The sequence below is a fragment of the Durio zibethinus genome, chromosome 14 (genome assembly GCF_047325235.1).
Source record: "Durio zibethinus cultivar Kanyao isolate XHJ-2024 chromosome 14, ASM4732523v1, whole genome shotgun sequence".
In the NCBI taxonomy this organism is placed as follows: domain Eukaryota; kingdom Viridiplantae; phylum Streptophyta; class Magnoliopsida; order Malvales; family Malvaceae; genus Durio; species Durio zibethinus.
Genome location: NC_143175.1, coordinates 18,876,858 through 18,886,572, shown reverse-complemented (window position 1 = coordinate 18,886,572; position 9,715 = coordinate 18,876,858). Strand labels below are relative to the sequence as shown.

Here is a 9,715-nt window from a genome sequence, read left to right as displayed (position 1 = left end):
TTAATGGGGTAAATCCCCTTATGGTTGGATCAAAAGCTTGTAAGCTTGAGCAGGTTTAGGCTATTGCTTGCATTCGTCTTTATTTTTAATTTTGATTTAGGGTTCTATATTAGTAGTTAAGTAAGGCAGCTAATAATATGACTTCACTTTTTTTTTTTCATTTTTTTCCCAATTTTACAATTGGGACAAAGGTAAGAATGGTGCATAGCATGTTTGATACTTTCTTTTACTTTGGAAAACTTATCATTGATTATGAAACATACATATTTTATTTTAGATATGTATCTGCTCAAAGATATTCGGAGGCCTTGGATCTACTTCATTCAAGTGCATGCCTCAAGTTGAAGCATGGTGAGATTATTATTTTCTTTCTAGTATATTGATCCATAACTTGTTAGTCAATGTTTTTCTCAATGATATTTTTAAAAGCATCATGAAGTTGACCTTGGTTGTTTGAAATTTGGATTCAAAATGAATTGAGGATGACTAGATACTAGTTTACCTTGTTTTATCTCCTTAGGAAAATCATCAGCATAGAATCTAGGTTATTTCAAATTGGAAAGGGTATTGTAAATTGAAACAAACATAAGATGATATCAATACAGTTATTGCAAATATTTCATGATTAATACCCTTTACATGCATGGTTGACCTTTCTTTTAGTCAAAATATAACTTTAGATGTAATAATGATGCAAATTAGTGCCACAAGTGCCAGCATATATTAGCTATCTACTGGAGCCAAATATTCTATAAGAAAGGCCGACTAAGAATTTTCATTTTGATAGATTTGATTGGATTTTTCTTTATACTTACTTAAAAAAGTTATGCTGCTATGGAAACCAGAAGTATATGAAATTTGCATGAAGAAATTTGTTGTACTGGTCCTCCTAATTATCATCTTTTTCTTCATATTAGATTGCATTGAAGTCATTAGAATGAAAGTTTCAAGTTACTTGTGGGGCAGAACTTGGAATCTTATCAAAGGAAAGTTTTCATTTGAAGAAGACATCATTGGTTAGTACATGCCTTGTCTTGTAATTTAATTTGTTTATCTGCACATGCTGCGATGAATAGTATATAGACCACTTTCTCTTATTCTAATGACTCAGTTTCTTTTATAATGGAAAAATAAATCTTCAAGTTATTTTATTCTATATATAACTCTTTGGTAATTTAGTTATGCCATTTTTGTTTTTGTGATTATTACAAAACGAATATGTTAAACCATTTCAAGAAAATCTATAAGGTGTTTCCTCAGATTCTAGTGCCTAGTTGGTAGATGATGATGATGTTCAAGAACTTACTGAAGCTCTCAGGGCAACAAAAACACATTTAAAAGGCTACTATAAAGTGAGACATCATTCCCATAATATATCATTGAGCTTCCCTTAATGGTTATATTGAAAATAATGTGTTTCAACATCTTAGTAAGATGTCTAAGCTATTTTCTTTTCATTTAGTAATGGTTAAACAGTTTAAGGTGATCTGCTAATTGTATGTTTTGAACAACTACTTTTTTTCTTTTAATGATTGATGTGCTATTTATTTATGAGAGAATACCTTGAAATTTACTAGATGGATTGTCCAACTACTCTTATACCAGTCAGGTCATGTTGTTTGAAGTGAATTACATGACAATGCTTGGACTGTCCCTTGTCTTATTATTTATGGTGGTTAAATTTATTTGATATATTAATGACAACCTATCTAGATTGTGATTAAAAGATACCACAACATTGTAATATCTGTGGAGGCATAAGATTAGACTGTTTATGATCATAAACTTACATTTCACTGAGTAAGATATTATGGAAATGGAAAGCATGAAACAAGAAAGAGAATAAAATAGTTTTTTTTTTAATTTTGATTTTGTATTTGTATTTATAGTACTACATATTTTCCCTGAATTGTTTTTATTACTTTGGGTTTTAGGTGGTTTATAGAGTTTGGTGCTCCCAGGACTGGTGATCCTTAATTGCATGCTATGCTAGCCGAATACATATATTCTGAATCTCTTGAGTTGGTAGGTTTGGAAGTAAATGTTTAGACTTTGTTTTTGCCATTCAATCACACATTTTTTCTTGTCTCTCGCTTACTTCACTATGAATCAGTATCATAAAGTTTTTCTTTGTCCTGATTTACAAGGTGAAAAGAAATCTAAAAATACATTATATTTTGATGGTTTATGCAATATATGCATTATACACTAACGACCAACTCAATGTTGTGCAGATAATGCATTAATATTATATGACACGTTTGTTTCTTTTACATTTGTGCTTGCGCTCAAACTTTAATAAATTAAAGTTCATAAAATATAGCTAAATTGGTGGTGTGGAATTTCGCATAGGAGTGACAATAGTTCGGTTCAATTATTTTGGTTAATGTTTAAGATTATGGATTTTTAAAAACTGATTTGAATTCAAACCAAACTCTTTTTAAAATTGATCTGATCTGAACTGAATTTTATCAATTCAGTCCATCAAACTCTAAGAATTATTTTTTAAAAAATTTTTATGTTATTTTTATATAATTTTATGTATTTAATAAATTAAGACATAAAATAGTTATTTATAAAATTTAAAATATATATAAAAATTACTAAAAATATATAATTTGATTTGGTTCAGATATTTTCAATTTTTTTTGCATCCCAATTCAAAAATTGAGTTGAATTTAATATAAATATTTAATATCCAAACTTAAATTGAACCGAATAAGAAAATAAATCAATACGATTTAAACTAGGCATTAAGGTTTCAAATTGGTTTTCAGTTTTTATGGTTTTTTTCTCAACCCTAATTCCATGACTTAGTTATCTCATTATCCATGACTTAGACTAAGTCTTGGTTGCATAAAGTTTTGAATGATTATATATGTTAGTTGTTGCAGACAATTAATTTTGTTCAGGCATGTCCTAATCAAATTTGATGTTTAAAAGTCAAAACTAGGTTAAAATTGATCAAACCCTGGCCAATTTGGCCAAACTTAGCCAAACCTTAAAATATTGAAAAAACTCAATTGTAAAACTTCGAATTTGATTGAAACTTATAGTTTAATCAAAATACTCCTAAGTCAAATTTAGTCAAAGATGATCAAATTTAGATCAATTTGATCAAATTTATTCAAACTAAAGGATTTTGAGAAAATTTAAAGAAAGAGCTTTAAATTTGATCAACACTTGTTCTTCTACATTTTAAAATGAAATTTCAATTTTTGTTTTCAATTTTGTTTCAATTTAGTTTTCTTGTGTTTTTCTGCCATGTTTGCTTTGTTTTCATCTTTTCTTGGCTTAGGAAGGATAGTCCAAATACCCATCTTAAGAAGTCATATAAGGGGCCAAAAAAGGACTTGACTTGTGTTTGTTTCTTTTATTTTCAAGTTTACCTTGTTCTTTTACATTTTAATGAATGAAATTTCAATTTTTGTTTTCAATCTTGTTTTAGTTTGGTTTTCTTGTGTTTTTCTTATATGTTTGCTTTGTTTTCATCTTATCTTGCCTAGAGAAGGAAAGTTTAAGAAAATACTAATCTTGAGATATTAGGCAAGGAGCCAAAAAAGGATTTAACTGTTGTTTGTTCCTTTTATTTTGAAGTTTTCCTTCTATTTTCCAATTCTATCTAATTTGATGTTTGTGTTTATTGAGCTTGCTACCATTGTTATTTTTTTGTCATTTATATATGTTTCATGCCATTCAATCATGCTTTCATAGTAGTCAATTTTCATTAAACTGACCTTTTGAGTTAAATGTAACTAAAACTCAAGAATTCTTGAAAGTGACACTAATTGCAGCCAAAAAAGGAAAAAAAAAAAAGACAAGCTAAAGTAGACCTACATGTTATGTAAATGAGGAATGCATATAAACATGCATGAAAAAAAAAAAAAAAAAAAAGGCTACCTCCAAGGATTTTCCAAAGTTTTTTTTTTTTTTTTTTTTTTTTATGGTCATAACTTAGGTGTGGGGGTTTTTGAATGGTTGAATGGGGTTTTTGAGGAGTCTTTTATTTTTTATTTTTTTGGCCATCCACTTATGCTCTATTCATAGGGGAAGTTTAGGGATTTTTACAACCAATCAATGGCCTCTAAAAAACCAAGTTAGCCCTTAAAATGGTAGAGAAACTTGGACACTACTGAAGCAAAATAGTGGCCAACAACAGTATATTTTCTTGCTTACTTGTCATTCATTCAATGATTCTTATCATTTGGTGCCATGTGAGACCTTCTTGATGAGTCAATTAGCACTCTTGTTCATGCCACTTCATTATCCAACCTAGCCTTTGTTGTTTCAGCTAAAATTTTCCTGTCACTTATGCAAACCTACGACCTACATGTAAAAGATAGCAATAAACTTTTTTTCCAGCTTTTGTTTCCTCCTTTTGCATAAGGTAAATGGTCCTTAAATTTGTTGATTATTGTGCTTCATGTTGGCAAATGAGATAGCAACAAAACACCACATAAGCTCGCAATTAGGGCTCAAAGTTTCTCCTAAAACCAAAAAGGAAGGAGAAAGTAACTGTTGGAAGATTTTTGTGTTAAATGATCCCCTTTCCTTATGTTTTGTTCCTCTATGTGCATGTGATTTTTCACTGATTTGGTGGCCACTTTTGCTGTATGTTTCAACCGTAAAATTCAAGATTTAATCCCTTCTAAGTTAGCCCCAAAGTCTTGCAAAGTTGGTTGAATTGTTTAAATGAATTAATGCATGCACAAAAGTGGGTCATGGGATACACTCTTAAAAAGTGTGTACTGGTTGCTTTATTCTTTTACATTGCTTCCTTGAGGCATGAAATGCACCCTAAATTAAATCTCGGCCTAGGGCAGTTCTTAAATTTCTCATGTCTTGTCCTCAGAACTTTATTATATTGAGAAATAGTAATGGGTCTTTAAACTTAAATTTACACCCGTACCTAAAATTTGAGCTCATTTTGACCAAAATTATGCGAATGCCATTTGGAGTTTTTTTTTTGAATTTTTATAGTGTTTTTGGAGTCAAATTTTGATTTTTGAGTGCCCAAATCATATTTCTATTATTTCTAAGCCTTAATAGTCCAAATCGATACAATTTTAAAAAATTGACCTAGGTCTAACCAAAGTTGATTTGGGTTTGACTTAAAGGAATTTTGTCTCAAAATTCAAGTTTTGGTCAAATTTGGCTCTTCCACTAAATTTCCTTGAAATCTTATGGTTTGAATAAATTTGACCAACTTGTCTTGAGTTTGGCATTTTGAACTAGGTTTGATCGTCTTTGACCAGGGTTCGACTAAGGGGTACTTTGGTTAAAATATAAGTTTTGATCAAATTAGAGATTTTGCAATTGAGTTTTTTCAAAATCTCAAGGTTTGACTAAATTTGACCAAATTGGACCTAGTTTTATCAACCCTGACCCAAGTTTAACTTTTAAATATCAAATTTGGTTGGGATATTCTCAAATAAAATTAAGTGTCTATAGTTGTCTTCTTTCATTAGGATTTAATCCTTGTAAGATGATAAGCTAAAAATTTTCCCCAACCCCAACACTTGTATATAAATACCTTGTACCTATCAGAATTAATTTAAGTTTTTCATTCACTCAAATCATATGTTCTTTCATGGTATCATAATAGGCGTTGTCCTACTTATTTTTCCTTGTGGTAGGTTTCTTATGGCTACATCTGAAGTCCATGTCATGTGATAGATCCGTTGGCCCTACACTTGAAAGGAATATTGAAGTGGAGATAAAAATAAATCCTGCATTTGTTAAGTTGTCGGTAATCTTGGCACATAAATATAACAAAGACCTTTTCACTTATAATCAATTGATTTTATTTTAAATGTTTATCTAAAATTTAATAGGCGATATAAAAAGGCATTGAAAAGATAAATTAAGGAAAAGAAAGTGGTTTTAGAGCACTTTATCTGATAGTGTATTGATAAGGCAACAAAATAGGATGAAGCAAGTCTATTTGATCAATTTAGTTTTATAAAACATAATTGCTTTGTAGGATTTAATGATATGATCTCATGATTCATGTGATCTTCCATAGGTTTGTGCTCTTGTTCTTGTTGAAAATGTAGATCCTATAACTTTTAAAGGTGAATATCTTCAATAAATGCACGACATATATCCTTGAGAATAAAATGTGGCAGCCTCTTGGCCTCGTATGTACATCCCATATCTGATGGAGAAGCTGCCACCCAAATTCATTTTAAAATGCGTAAAAGAATAAGTACACTATTCTTCTAACTATAAGTTGTTGTTATGTACTCGATAATGTTATCGCCATCTTTGTTGGTTAGTTTGAACTAGTTTATTTACATCTATGGAAACCTGTACAGCATTAGTCATGTACCTAGGTTTTGGGATTTTGTCTGATTAATGTCCTGCTCGTGATTTTGTGTTTAGAACATTTGTAGGCCCATTACAAGCAAAGTTAGCTAATTGGTTGGGATTTTGCCATGGTAATTGGAGGTACTTTTATTTTGGTGATGACATCATTTTCACTGTGGTTTCTGTATTGAGTTCCTTTAATGCCCTGCTAAAAAATGTTTGGGCAAATAAATTAGATGCTTCCATTTTTCTTCCGTACAAGCCTTTGAAAGCATCCTTGTATCTAGTTCCTCATTATCCATTCAAAGCTAACATGCATGTGGATGCCCACAATCTTATGATTTTTTTTTTTTTTTGCAGGAAATGGCTAGAATGTCGCATCATTTTGTTAGAGGAAACAACCCGAAGAAGTTTGCATCTACTTTAGTAAATTTCATGAGCAAGGTTAATTTTCTTCTCTTTCTCTCTCCTTGTTACGAAGATGGTTTAAGGCTTACAAATAAAAGTCATATTCCCTCATGTAACAGTGCAGTATATAGCAGATGAACAGTGGCATAGATGCATAATAGTTTCAAATTGTAGATATTTTATGGAAAATTTAGATCATCTAAGCCAATGACTTATTATTATTTAAATTAATTTATCACTTCTAAGACTCTTTCTCATTTTAAAATCTCAGCTAGAGCCTTTGAATTGTTCACAAGAATTAAGCTTTACAAATCTGCTCTTTACTTTACACTCTGGTAGTAAGGAAGAAAAGGGGCAAGGAAGGGAAAAATTCCAATCTAAAGGTTGAGTACTTGAGTTACATAACAAAATGTGCTACTTTATAGCCCAACCATTAGATTAAATTTTATAACTTTTTCCTTCCTTACCCCTTTCTTTCTTTCATACCAAACGGAGCCTTAGTGATGAGTGCTTAAATAAGTCAAAATTTTGGGTTAAGAAACTATGCCTATATTAAGGAATTAGAATATTGGCCGTCAAAAATGCATGGAAGATGGCATAACTCAATCAATGTACTTGGATTTCAAGGTCCATCTCTATGATTGACTGTAGGTATTACTTTTCCTTTGATACTTATTTAATGCAATCAACTGATATGCTTTTCAATCCCGCAGTGTTGTCCTGGTGAAGATGATATTGCCATTGCACGAGCAGTTCTTATGTAAGCGTGCTGACAAACTGCTCACTTGGCCTGTAATTTTACAGTTCCTATTTTTCTAATCGAAGTCAAAACTCTATGGTCAATAAGATTATGTCTTCCATTGTTTCCCCTTTCAAAGTGGCCCTTTTTACTTTAGACATGCCATTTTGGCAGCATTAGTAAAAGGCCACCATGTACAACCTACATATGGATTTCTTTATTTTATTTCAAAAAAAATTCATGGACTGAAAATTTTCTCTTGATATCAAAAGTACACTGGATTGCGGAGTTAGAACTTAATATTTGTTGCATAATCTTTTAGCATATTTTGATTCATTTGAGCAGGCTAAACAAAATCCATGAATGGGAACATTCAGCAGAATTACAATGACATGCCACTGTTTTTTCTATTTCCTACTGTCACTCAAATCTATTGAACATTCTTATGAGACTGTTATAAATTTCCATCAATGATAGGGATTTTAGCATTTTTTTCGATCTTCACGTAGTTCAAACTTGATAAAATTAAGACTGTTACTTCTGTTTATAATGTAGTAATAAATTTTGTACTAACGAAAAAAATTGACTTTTGCATGATAGGTATTTGTCTATGGGTAATCTTCGAGATGCTAATTACTTTAGGGATGAATTAAAGACACAAGTAGCACCCCAGGAGCTTGATTTCCCCCAATCGGATTTGATTCAGTTTATCACTTTTCTGTTGCTAACGTAAGTTATTTTTCTTTTGTTCCTTCGTGAATTCATTCTCCATCTATAGGGAAACAGTCCTACTATCCTTAGTGCAAATGGGTGTGTATGCAATGTTGTTGAATATTATGTGGAGTAATAATGTTGATAATACTGCTCTACTTTGTCATTCGAGGGAAGTCCGTGTTCTCTACAATTTAATTTGAGGATGATATTAATGCATGTACTTTCTGCACCCTCCTTCAGGCATGAATGTTAACCTATACAGAGAAATATTTTTGGTGGATTAAGGGACAGGACTGGGGGTTAAACTGCTTAGTTTTTTTCCTCTAGCAGGTAAGTGGTTAGATTTTCAAGGTTTGTGTCTTGGATTGCACTTCCTTGGCATTTGATATAATTGCTGATATCAGAAGTGTAACAAAACCTGCTCCTGCTCCAAAACATACCAAAACTGTTTTCGGTTTTGATTTTGGTTTTGGTTTTGGTTTTGGTTTGGGGAGCTATAAAAACCATAAAGTTGCAACCATTATTGTTAATTAATGCTAGTGTTTTACTTTTTAGTTCATCGAGCATCTCTATTCACTTTCAGTTAAAATCACCATGGTCGGTATTTGGCTTAGAGATAGGCTACCATATTCTTTCCATGTTTGTTAAAGGGAACATGGTATGATAAATTGTTCTGAAGACTCGTTTGCATGCAGGTTGGAAAGAGATGCCTTGCGTCTTTTTAATATGTTGAGGCTGAATTACAAGCCTAGCATAGACAGATAACCTATATTCAATGAGGTGGGCAACCAATTTTGCCAATTAGAATACGTTATTCTGATTGTTATTTCCTCGCTATAAAAACAAGTTTCCACTTTATTTTCAGTTCATAACGGGGATGTAACTGTTTTCATTTATCTGCTAAGTAGCCTTTATGTATCGATTTTATCTTCTCTTTGGCTTAGAGTAGGCTTACATGTAACAGATTCTAACACAACATGATGGTTCAGTTGCTAAATGGCATTGCAGAAAAGTTCTATGGCGTACAGTGTAGAAATCTGCTTCAAGGGATGTTTGGCGACTTATTCAAGGTGATCATCTACATACCTTTACAACTTTATGCTTTCTATCATTTTAAGAAATTCCTGGCATAAAAAGTCATATTGAATAAATCATTTCTGAAGATTGAAAACTTAACCATAGACACGTGGTGCGATGCAATTAGGCTCTATATCTTTTGTCTACTCTTCATTGGTTAACTCTCTGATGCTATTTTTCTATTAAACAACTTGTTTTCAGTTATAACCTTTTTTTTCCTGATACATGTTTTCAACTGTAAATGTCTGAACAAGAACATTGATCTTCGAAGAAATGGAAATTAAAATAGCTTACAGGACAGGATTCGTACTTGGAATGCTTTTTAACTTATTGTGCAGATGATGTGATGAGTAATAACATGGCTGCAGCTTGAATCTCTCAGTGCCTTGACTGATCCAGGGTGCTGGTTTTGTGCCTTGGGCTTGAGCTTCCTGATTGGTTTCATGCTTGAGAAGCAATACCTTTTTA

General features: G+C 31.6%; 1 pseudogene; it reads left to right on the top strand.

Annotated features, from left to right (window-relative positions):
- The first annotated feature begins 1,986 nt into the window (after window positions 1-1,986).
- Window positions 1,987-9,244, top strand: LOC111295125 (protein GET4-like; annotated as a pseudogene).
- Window positions 9,245-9,715: the final 471 nt, after the last annotated feature.